This window comes from Vidua chalybeata, chromosome 6, assembly GCF_026979565.1.
Source record: "Vidua chalybeata isolate OUT-0048 chromosome 6, bVidCha1 merged haplotype, whole genome shotgun sequence".
Classification (NCBI taxonomy): Eukaryota; Metazoa; Chordata; class Aves; order Passeriformes; family Viduidae; genus Vidua; species Vidua chalybeata.
The window spans coordinates 62058599-62071684 of record NC_071535.1 but is presented as its reverse complement, the minus strand read 5'-3'; positions in this window follow the sequence as shown (position 1 = coordinate 62071684).

Sequence of the window (13086 nt, the reverse complement as noted above, 5' to 3'; positions counted from 1 at the left end):
CAGGCAGGAAGCATAGTACCTTTACCAAAGTCTGCTGGCAATTTCTTTTGGTCCAGGGTGCACCAGTGCCTTTTTCAGGCACCTGACCACAGCCAGGGGCAGAGCAGAGCTTGAAGCAGCTCCTGCTTGCTGCCTTCACCTGCTGTTGTCCTGCTCATTTCATTTCCTATTCTTGCAGCTGGATGTGCACTGGACCTCCAGAACCACAAAGGATCCCAAAGGAGTCATTTCTGTAATAAATGCTTCTCCCACAGCTCACTGCTGAAGAGCACTGCATCCATTCATCTCTGAACAGCTGAAACTTGGAATACATAAGAAAAATATAATCTCCTCCACTGGATTAACACTATTCTTCAAAAAAAAAAAAAAAAAAGGTTGGAACAAAAAATATTGAAAACAACTGCCATATGATGAAATGAAGGGATTATTATATTTACAGTCATGAGAATTTTTCCCTTTTTTAAAAAATTAATCTCTTAACAAGGGACATGACCATTTACCTCTGAATATATCTGGGAGTAATTCATAAAGTATCCTAGCAAGAAGAACATACCAAAAGAGAGGGTGAAACCTCAGTCAATCCTAAATAAATCTAATTTTTTAGCAGATATTCCCTCAGTTTAATACAGAATGAGTCATATTTAACTATCCTTCTAGCTTACAAATGGAGAGATCCTCAAATTTTATTTTGTGTATATAAATAACATATGTGAATATTTAACACTTTTACAAATACTCTTTTTTTTTTTTTTCAATAAAAAGCTGCTGATAATGCACACAGTCCCAAAATGAGAACAATGTTTGTTTGGATTTCTGAGGCAAAGGAGATATGCTATTACTATGTAATGTGTTTTGCGTTGCAGAATAGAAATACAAAGCAGATTATTTTAGATAATGCTACAAGAAAAACTTGTATTAGTGCATTAAAACCTGGAATGAAATAAGCTTAAAGAATCATTTGAAACTATTTGATATGAAGAAACTGTAGTTGGTGGATTTCAGTTTGCAGCCTTTCTTTCCAGGGGTCTATGGACTATTTAAAGAAGGGATCCACAAAAAAATTAGTTATGAAGAACAGCGTAGTGTAAGGACAAAAAATTTGGTTTTATTGGCTTTAAGATCTGGCAAAGGAAGAAACACTTTAACACTATTGCCTTCCCTCAGATGGAACAACATTTTTTCACAAATGGGCTTAAGAAATTACTAAAAAAGAAATAAAAAATTCAAATGCAGTTTCCTTTCTCTCTGAAGAAAACCAAGGGTTTACTTCATAACCAGGAGATCGTGAATTGTATGGAGGCTGATAGTGGGAGACAGAGTCCTTCATTTCTTTAAGCTCTGCTCCAGAAAATTAAACCCAGGCCTTTTTGCAGTGCTTGTTCTTTCCTGCTCTGAAACAGGGAAGTCACTAAAATAAAAAGATTGTAAAGTTCCAACCCAATGGTCTGGGCAGAGAAAGGGGAGGAGATGCTGCCTATATTTGTGAATTGAGCTATAATTTTTCTACCTGTGACACCTTAAACTTTGATACTTGTAGATATTATAAGTAAGGTAATTTCCTCCCTCAATTTACACTAATCAAACAGACACACCTTCTATTGTTTAGACATAAAAGTGAAATACATCATTTATGAGGTTTAGAGTCATAGGCTGAGCTGAACTTACTGTTGCATTCCTCTCACACAGATGATGCCTCAGGTTCAGCTTTTCTATTTTTCACATTCTGTGCTGCTCCAGTGTGCACTTCTGAGCTCCACATGAGGGGATGGGGAGCTCTGTGCACAGAGCAGGGAGACAAAACAATTCCTGCTCCAGCTGGGCACCAAGGACAAATGATCCAAAGCTCAGGCCCAGGAGCACAAACAGCGTGGGCTGGAGAGAGAAAAACAAGCAGGATGGGAGTGCCTGGGCTAAAGCTGGAATGGGACAATGAACTGCAAGGTGCAAATGGAGCAGAGCTGATCCCAGTGAGAGCCCCCGGCAGCGCTCGTGCATTTTGGGACCATTTTGGTTCCTCTTGGCTGCAGCCCTGGCTGGGCTCTGGTGCTGCCCAAGGTGGATCCATGGAGGAGATCCTTGGAATCAATCCCTGCTTTGTTCTTTAGCTCTGCCCAGCCTCTGCTCCAGGGCAGCTTCCCAAGGCATCATGAGTACAAACAAATTCTGCTGGCAGTGTGGCAGGAAATGTAGTGCTAGATGGGCTGGTTCTCATCCTGCAGCAGAGGGCAGGTGACCACCTGCTGCACATTCTTCTACTTCTTTCCCCCTAAACTGCCCCATTTTCTGCACCCAACACAACTCTCTGAGTTACAGTGACTGCTTACCTGACTGGGTCCATGGGAAATATCCCAAGGGCTTCTGCATGTGTACCACACCATATATGTTTCCTGGCAGAGTCAAGATTAATCAGTTCCATTTTTAGAAGCACTATTACTCATTTGGGCTTTTTGGCTTTCATTTTTTAATGAGGTAACCTTCTATCTTTGCACCTTCATTTCCATCCTATGAATTAATCAGAAAGTGTTATCCATACAAACTCTATCAATGTTTTTCTAGTTTAGATGCAGTTTCAAGGTTCATTATTGCATTCAATCATCAAGAAATCACTTCTGCACCACAGCTGTATTCCACCTACAAAAGTGAGCAAGAGCTCTGTTGAAGACACCTGCAGAAGTCTAAGTATTTCACAGCAAGAAGCATTAGGAATTGTGTTGATCAGTTCATAAGGCAAAATAGAATGAGATATTAATTCTAATAACCTGCTAATGTCACCAACTGAGTAAATTTTGACAGGGAATGAATCCTGGTCTTGTGTTATTGGTATTAGGCTGCTTTTTTTCCTGCATTGTTCCTGCAACTTCCTGCAGTTGCTGCAGTATTCTGGTAACATGATGTTCCTACAGGTGCTGAGTGGGAGGATTGCAGTGGGGGATGTGATGGATGACTCTCTCTGGAAGCACAGAGCTCCGTGTGTCTGTCTGACAGCCCTGGAGCCTTATGATCCCCTCCAGAAGCAATTGTGCCCTTCAGTCCTGGTACTGCTGTTTATTCAAGGTACTAGCCCCATTTCCATGGGGCTATCTCAGTGACTGACCCTCAGTAGCTCTTCCAAATGCAGGAAGAGCATTTGGCTTTTCAGCAGTTTTTGATAAAAGAGCAACTCTGTCTACAGAAAATCCTTTCATTCTGCAGTAAGTGAATCCCCTTCAGAAAACTGTAGGACAATTAAAACCAGGCACTCCGGTTAAAAAAAAAGAAAGCATATTCCTGTTTCACAGTTGGATGCCTAACACAAACTGAAAGGAAAGTCTGAAAACAAATTAGATGAGAAAGGATTTTTAAGGATTATAATTTTTTGCCTAGATGGTTATTCAAATCAGGTTTTTTTGCCTAACGATTACATTTTCATACTTATGCTCTCACATGCACACACGATGCGTAGAAAACCTACCACGATTTATTGCCTGCAGTTTCAAATTATTTGTCAGAAAAGATGACTGTCAAACTCAGTGCACTGCTCTATCCTCTTGTACAACAGAGATAAAATGTGCTCAGTGCACCCTTTCAAGCACCAAGAAGTAAGCACACTCTAAACTCACAACTGAGACGTTTTAGAGGGTTTGAAGATGATAAAGGGAGGCTTTCAGGTGATAAAGGGAGTACTGCCCTAACGAGGGGATGTTTTGTGAAATGACACATCCATGTCTGAACGTGCACAAGCCTGCAGCAGCCAGACAGGACATAATGTCTGACAGGTGTGTGTAACACACCTGGGAGAGGCAGTGGTGGTGTGAGCACAGGTGTGCTGCCACGGGGACAGGGAGAGCTACAAACCTCCAGGTACAAACCAGGACAGCAGCAGGGGGCCTGAAGCAAGCCCTAACCATAACAGCTCGTGGCTGTGTCATTAAATCATGGATAGCATTTACCATCCTCTACCTGCCAGTTGCATCTGTGTTTAGTGGCACATCAGGCAGGAGAGAGCAGCTTCTACACAGCCCCAACTTTACTCATTGTATCTACTTCTTTACTCAGCAGCTTGGAAAACCAGACAGGAAAATGTGGTTTAATAAGACAAAACTGATGCAGAACGATAGACATCTTTATCTGCATTTGGCACTGAACCTGGAGAAGAAGTTGGATTTTTTAATATTCTTTATATTTTTATATTCTTTATATTTATTTTATATTAATTATATTTTTTATTCTTTAGTTTCATATTTTTATTCATCTTTATATTTTTCTATTATTTTTATATTATACTTTTTATGTTATGGTTTGACTTTCCCTTGTACAGCAGTACTTAATTCCCATGTTTGCAGATCAGTATAAGGCATGTAAAAGTGCTTGGACAAAAGACTTCATATAAATGTTATTTAACAGCACTTGAATTGTTGGTTACTTAGTATTCACAAGTCATAAAATAAAGACTTGGCTGCTGTCAGTTCCACTTAATCTGATAGGAAAAAAAAAAAGCTCATATAAGGAGAAAAAAAAAACTCAGGACAAGCATTAAGAAAAGTACTGATTTCTAAAACTGAGCGTTGCATCTTTTACTACAAAACTTATGGATGGAAATATTATCTGACTTTAATAACTGATAATTACTGAAGACAGATCATTTGTGAGACATTCCTCTTGAGTAATTTCTATAATCACAAAAAGTACTGTTACTATTCCTACTGACTTTTCAGAAGTATCTGCCAAGAGATCGAAGAGTGATCTGGTAGTGGAAGCAAAATGGCTACAGCCAAAATTTGGAATCCTTTTTGTTTTAGGAGAGATGGATGAGAAAGCTCAATGCACTCCATGTGAACGGACCAAAAAGCACTGTCCAGCTAACATAACTGATCAAAAAATTACAGTCAGAGACAGAACCTCAAGATGAGATTAAGTAATTATTGGTGTACCAGTATCAGTGATGTGGCACCACGGAGCCAGGCATCAGAACTATCCCTTATCCTTGTACTGACTACAACACTGTCACACACAGAGGAGGAATTCACATTCTGGTTTTTCTTTTAGCACAGAACGAACCCATGTACACAGAACTTACAGATGTGGCAGAGAAGAAAGGAAATACTTCAATCTTAGTTTCACTTATCACACTCTCTTTTTCCTGTTGAAGGCAGCAAAGCTAACACATCATGAGGCTCAGAGAGACAGACTTCTGCTTTACATTCATAAATTCTTTGTTCTTAAAGAACTGCAAGTAGCATAAATTAATATAATTTAGTGTTCACTAACACAGAGTAATGGGATATGTTGTACACAAATTGTGATTGAAAAACTAAATGAGCATGGAGAGGGGTTTGGCATCTCCATGTCAGAAAGATTTCTGCCTAGCATCTTGCATTCTAAGGTTTTAAAGATAAACCCCAATATGTGGGCTGTTATTGCAGAGTGGATTGGTGAAGCATTCTCAGTGTCATATTTGTCCATTTGGTTTTTGTGGGTTCTTTGGGCTTTTTTTCCTACTTCTATTGGGGTTGGGATTTAAGGTTGCATTTAGACTTACTTGTTTATTGTTTTTATTAATGTTACAGCTTTACAGCTGTGAGTTCTGTAGTCTTTCATTAGTAAGGTACAAAATTACTAAGTGTCTCTTGTTAGAAGGTCTTTTAAGGCTAAAGTACCCAATTAAGAAATTACACTTAAATTATTTTCTCTTTTAACCCAATTACTGATCACTCAAAGTCCACAACGCAACTTCTCTGTCCAATTACAAAACATCACTCAAACCCATGAAGGAGAAGGAAGAGGAAGGTAAAGAAGAACAACCTGTCTGTGCCCTAAAACCTCCATCTTGCTTCACATTTTTTACTATATTCTAAAACCTCAAACTCTAAGTTTTCCACCCTGTGATATCACACACTTCTAACCAACCCCACACCCGTAATCCCAGTGCTATTAATCAATTTTGGAAGCTGGCTTCACGACCTCAGGTTAAATGTAGTATTTTCTTAAGAGCTAGTGCTCATTAGCACACAAAGCCAAGAATTCTCAGTATCCAAGGTCCCCACAGTTCTCACTGCTCCTCAGCAGCTCAGTGCCTGTGGTGATGCCTAACAGGCAGCCACTACGGCACCAGAGCCTGCAAGTCACATTCCGAGCCATGGTAAGACCAGACAAGTTACATATCAAAACTCCTCCTCTCCCTGATTTCTGCAGCCCACGAAAGAAAGAAACCTAAGCAACAGACCAGAAAGACCAAAATGATGGGGGAGCTAGGACTGCAGGCAACCCACAGAGTTTGTGTGGGGCCTGAAGGGTGCTGAAGGCACAAACAACCTTGGAAGCACCACTTAACTCTTACCCCCACACTTCACTTGGGTGCCCTTCCCAGAACAACTGTCAGCTTCTCGTTAAGTAAACATCCCCCTAAAGGAAATGGGATTTGGAGCAGGAGGGCTGCGCTCCAGTCATTTCTGGAGTGCTGGAATTCACAGGCTTCCCCCTGCTCTGCCCCTGGGGCTGACGCAGCAAGGCCACACAGCGAGGGCCATTGCTGAGTGCTGGCAACACAGAGAGGCTCAGGAGAGGAGGCAGAGGAGCCTCCCCTCTCCCTGCCCACCTCAGACTGCAGGGAGGAGTGCTTTTTTTCCTGGAAATACCCTGCACTTCCCACTACACAAGGCAATGCAGTGGCTCGGGGTATCCATTTCCCTGAACTCAAAGTCAGCTGCTCACTCTGACTTCTGACTCCACCTGATGAATTACCTTGTCTGCAGTGCCTGACCTATAAATAAACACAACATCTGTTGGGGTGCTAGGTCTGAAATCCTGGCTCAATAAATCACTCTCCAGAAATTCCCAAAGCTACGAACACCCTTTCCACTGCATCTGTGCTTCCCCCTCCTCTGCCATGCAGATATCTCCCTGCTCTCCCATCCAGGGGGAATCATTTCTGGGGCCTTGCTTTCTCTTTTTCTGCCCTTTCCTCTGCCATGCAGATACCCCTCTGCTCTCCCATCCAGGGGGAATCATTTCTGGGGCCTTGCTTTCTCTTTTTCTGCCCTTTCCTCTGCCATGCAGATATCCCCCTGCTCTCCCATCCAGGGGGAATCATTTCTGGGGCCTTGCTTTCTCTTTTTCTGCCCTTTCCTCTGCCATGCAGATATCCCCCTGCTCTCCCATCCAGGGGGAATCATTTCTGGGGCCTTGCTTTCTCTTTTTCAATTTCTCAAAGGCGTACCTTCAAGAATAAATAGGAAGACTGTCACAATTCAAGAAGATTGCTGGGTTTCCACAGGGGTTGAAGTTTTCTTCTTCTTTTCTCATTTTCTCCTCGGTAAGATATGAGACTTAATGAGAATAAATGCCTGTGTTTATAGAGGAAAAAGCTGAAATCAGAAAGTGCTTGATCTCAGATCAAGCATCAGATCAGCATCACCTTTTGACGGAAATACTTCATCATTCAAACAACAGGTCTACTACAACCAGCAAAAGGAGATTTATGGAATGGTTTGAAATTGTTTTATGAAATGTTTCTGTTTTATGTTGAAATTGTTTTATGAAATATGGTTTGATATTAAAAGAAAAAAAAAAATGACCACCCCTAAAGTTAGCATCAGGATCATGTATGGCTTTGGTGTTAAGCTGAAAATTTCATGGGGACACCATCCATGCAGATGCAAATATCAGATGGCAGTTTTTATAATCTATCAGAAATCAGAGCACAGGCTTTGGTAAGAAATTACTTCAGTTAAAGATTCAGGGCTAAGAGAAGTCCTGCAGCTGCCTAAGACTTCTGGCCTTGATGCTGTGTTGAACAAGTGCAGCCCAGCTGCTCACGTAGCATAAATTCATTCCTTCTCTTTCTGAAAGAAAAGATGACATTTCAAATATTTTGGGTAATAACTGATGCAATTAACATCCCTTTGTACACACTGAACCTTTTGCTTTCGAAAGCTCATTTTAAAATATTTTTCCCCAATAAATTTTTTCTCTTACTTTCAATAATAGGTTCAGAATGTAGATTAAAATACTGAAAAATATTTAAAAATGATAATATTATCCAGGTTTCAAAGTGCAATTCAAGAACTCAGTGCCTCATTAAGAATTTTAAACTGCATGTGCATTTTTCACTCTTTAGTGAAGGACTTCATATGCAACTTTGAAATACATTCCACAGACCCATTTCAACTATTAAACCTTTGAAATACATTCCACAGACCCATTTCAACTATTAAACCTTTGAAATACATTCCACAGACCCATTTCAACCATAAAACTTTAGAATAGCTGATGAGGGAAGAATTATTTATAGCTTAGCCTTTGGCAGTAGGAATTCTAAACAATTTCTGAATCAAGCTCTATAACTTCAGAGGGAAAAAAATAAAAAAAAAAGAAAGAAATCTCTGAAGCCAAAGGGATAAAAGAGGAAAGTGGAGGTACTTTTTTCTATGAAAGTATTGGCATTTATGCTCCTATTTGATTTGTAATTTTAGCAGCAGCTCTTGTACCTTACACCGAAGGCCTTTGATGCATTTTGCCAACCATAATGAGTACATCTTAATATTCCTCTAAAGCAGCAAGGCGGTGTCCTCAAACTTCGGATGAGAAAATGACACAAATGCACAGAAAGGATTTCTGAGCCATTTGTGGAATGCATTGAGCCACTGAATCAGACAGTGTGCACATTTCAGATCACCTAGAAGCAAGTTGTCAGGCCAGCTCAGTGACCACAAAGAGAACACAGAGAAAGAGCTGCCCAGGAAGCTGGGAAGCTTTCTATTCTAGCTTTCTATTCCAGCAAGCACTGCCACAATGAAAGGAGCCACTGCCCCATTTAGGAACAGAATCCCACATCTTTACCTTCCTGAAAAATACCTTTCATGCAAATATGTGTTTTATATATCTATATAAAAAAATTATCGTTCTACTTATTGCAAATCAATAACTTCTACGGAAAAGAGAAAAATAATGTTATTTTCCTGATGCTCATATGGCAGAATATAGGACTATGAGGTAGGAAATAGAATGCAGAAGAGACAAAGCTATTTTTGCCTTCATTTCCCTTTACTGAATACATTATAGGTTTTCAGAGGCACTGTGTGGTGGGACAAAGAGGTGCACAGGAAAGCACATCCAGCTAAACTCTCCTTCTTTCCACCAGCTGAATGACACAAAGGAAGCAGTGCTCTGCCCCCAGTACTTTCAGAACTTGGAGACATGCTGTTATTAACCTGTTCCAGGCACTGCAAACTCTCCGTGCATGAGAGGAAGTGATTTTTTCTTGCTGCTAATGATTTAATTGAGAGATGAACAGGAATGAAATACAGTAAAATTCAGTTTCTGACTGAATTTTCAGTCTATATTAAGTCAGTTTCTCCCTTGTGTTGCAAAAAGGCATTGTGTTTATCACTGTGAAGATTACAACAGGTTAGGGAGTAATCCCTGCTGGACAGCCTGGGTCTAAAATACCAAAGCATCTTTTTATTTCATGCTACTTATGCTGGACTGATTTAGCCCATTCACGGCTTAAGCACTAAGTTTAATCCTCAGAACTCTCAAAACAAACAGTCCATAACACTCACATGAAATGCTGATTTTTTTCAAGTGCAGCTGAAGAGATTATTCCAACCCTCACCCAATGCCCACAATTCACTGCCCAAGTCAGACAATATGTTCTGACACTAAAAACATCAGACTCTGCAAACATCAAGGTGCTCAAATTCTGCCCCAGCTTACTACTGGAAATGGACCTTCAATGTGTCCTGTTTCTGATCAGCACTATAGGATTTTCTTTCAATATTACAAAAATGCCTAGCGATTGGTGGATCTGGTTCTGCAAAAGAACTGCTAAAAAAATTTAGAACACACAAGGCTTTGTTTAAATGCATCTGAGGCCTTGCCTCCATCTCCCCCTTCCTGTTTATCCAAGAGGGATTTCAGAGTGTTCTCTCAATGATCCCTTGACTTGTGGGAGGGTGTGGAATGCCAAAGGTGTGATGAGCAGCCCAATCCATTAAAAGTGTGGCTGCTTTTTTCCCTGGGCAGGCTGGACCATTGTCTGCTTTTATTCCTCGAGGCACACCCAGCAAAGCAAAGCTGGCAAGAAGGGATGGCAAACACACTTGGATTGTTTGTCTGAAAACATCAAGGTGCAATTTCAAGGGGATTATCCTGCAAGGAAAGATACAAGGAAAGGAATGAGACAGTATCAAAAGGGACAAATCCACGTAAAACTGGAAATCTGGAGCCAGCTCTCTCAAGCATTGATATTTCCGTGCAGGAGGACCCGAAATGGAGCAGCCAGTGGGTGTGGAGAGGAAGCACTATTGAAGGATTACCTTGCCTGGACAAAATTAGGAGTTGCAGAGAATTTAGGGGTGGTTGCATTTAGGTGGAAGCTGTTTACTCCACACATTCAAAAGCTGGAGCTGAAGTTATGTCTTACCACTGGATATATATATATATTCATGGTTTAAGTAGACATCCACAAATATTAAAATTTAGGAAGTCAGTTACTGTCTGTCCTCAATGCAAGTGCCAGTAGCAGACTCTGATAACATCAGTGAAAGTGAGAGATGTGCTCTGCCCATTTGAACAGTGATTAAAGCACAGAGTATTCCTGTCAGGATTTAATCCCTAGTGCAAGAAATCAGCATTTACTTGATGCAAGCCCAAAGAATGGTTTGTCGTTAATATTCTGAATTAGAAACTTGCCAGAGTGTCCCAAATTACAAAAAAAAAAAAAAAAAAAAAAAAAACCAAAAAAAACAAAAAACAAAAAAAACAAAACCAAAAACAAAAAAAAAACCTCACAAACATATTTGGATCTATATTTCAGCTATCTAAATACAGCAACAAAAAATAAGGGATAGCAGGCCATTACAGAATATATTATCAATGATAGAGGAAAAAATTCCATTTAGTTCTGTGGGATCCATCCACCAGGCACACCAAAACTAGAATTTTCATAGTAAAAGCTTCAGTGGATTCATGAATTAAGTTTTTCATGACTGACATGTTGGAGTTCTTCCAAATCATTTCAGCACACGAGCAAAGTGCAGCCAACACTGTCCGTGGCACATTTTTTTATCCAAAAACCTTTCAGGAAAAGCCTTCATCAGAAGTGGTGAGGTGATGGAAGTAGTCAGAGAGGTTAAGCAAACAAAGAGGAGGAAAGCAGTTCATAAAACAGGAGAGCCCAAGGATTAATTTGGAAACTCCTCTGCAATACCCAGGAAAAATAATGTCGCTGTCTCTGTGAAATGGGAAGCAGGGAGGAACAAATGGTGGCAATTCTTCCAAAGTCTGCACGTGGTTTGAACGTTGCACATTTATGTCACCAGAAAACACCCCGGGGTCTGAACTGCACCTCTCTGTTGCTCAGCCAAGCACAAGAAGGTGCTTCACTCACACTTTGCTTTTCAGATTTTAGATGTGGCAGCTCCCAAATACTCGAATCCGTGAACTCTCCTACTCCTACAGCAGAGGATGCTGACACCCCAGAGCCAGCGGGGTCAGGCTGGACTCCAGATGGGTGATTCAGAGTCAAAATGCCTCTTGAACTTCTTAATAAACACACATAAACCTGGCCTCAGTGAGCATCAGTGGAAAGAGAAAATGCAAATCACAGGAGACTCTAAACAAGCAAGTTTCCCTAAGAAGGGAGGAAGTAAGTGATTGTACATAAAGGGCTGGGATAGGAATAAATATTCTTCATTTTAAAACAAAAAAAAATTGTATTTTTAATTTAACTAATTAAATTCTTAATTGTTCTCATTCTAAAAGTGTGGTTTTGTAACTAATTGTATCAGTGTGGAAAAATGCATAGCCTGCACAATCTCTGAAACTGAAACAGTTTGCCTCCTGAAAACTATAAAAACAGGACAAAAGTTTCACCTAAAACCAACACATAGCAACCATCAGTTCATAGCACGACTGTAAGAGGCTCTCCAGTGCATAGAATTTCTCTTAAAAATCCATTTCCCTTAAATTTCTTATTTTAAACAAGTAATTAAGCACAGTTCAGGCCCTTATGAGACATAAATAAGTATGCTTGTTAGTCACAGCAGTAGAGGTAGAAAGAAAATATCTCACAGGCAAGTGGCACAGATTTAATACCTTAATTTTCTCCTCCCACTTCAATGTCTAGGAAGTACTGTAGCAATGCACTAAGGCCTTAGGTTTTTAGATTCTACTATCAAACCATTTCCTTAAGCAGGGGCTGAATGCATTAATACATAAAAATAAATTGAACTTGTTTAAATATGACCTCAGGAAAGTGTTTCTATAGCAATGAAACTTGCAGCAGTGACTAGGCAAAACCTGCTTTCCTGAGATTGGAACAGAGGCATCACCTTCATCCTAGCCAACTGTGAAATTATTTCTCCAGAAGAAACCCAGTTGTTTCTTTCTGCATAACCCCTCCAAGCTCAGCCTCTCCTCTTAGCTCACATGGCTGAAGCTGATATTTTGAATTTTCATTTTCATATGCACAACCCCTTAGTCTCTCATAGTGACACATCCTGACCATTCCCAATGAGGTTACTGTCATATGGCTAAATTCATTTTCTTGGCTCTACCACCAAAAGACTGCTCTCTTTTTCAGCCTGTCACAAATGCCTGACCCAAAGGGTTTTCTAGTGAATGCATTTTGTAGTTTATAGCACAGCGTAGCCCTTGCTCTGAACATTTGAGTCATCTCCAGCTCTGTTGAAGGCTGCTGTCACCATCCCCCTGTTCAGCTTTCCTGCAGATTGTCTCCCACTTCCCACTGCCTTCTGGATGTGGGATGAATTCACTGCAATTCATCAAATTAATCTTTTGGTGGCATCTTGCTACTGCAGCCCACCAAGCCTGGGAGTTACCAGCTGTAGGATGGGTCTCAGGAGCCAGGCTTTGTGCTTCCAGGGGAAATGGGGCTGGTTTAGGGTTGTTCTCATCACCTGCTGCTCAAAAGAGAATTCCTGCAGCCATCCCCCTGTCACCACGCGTTTTCACCCTGCAGGGTGAATGCATTTTGATTTTCAAACCACCCATTTCAAACCTCAGCTTTCACATTTCAAAATCTCAACTTTCAAATTTCAAACTGCAACTTTCAATTTCAAACCTCAACTTGCAGATTCCACAACC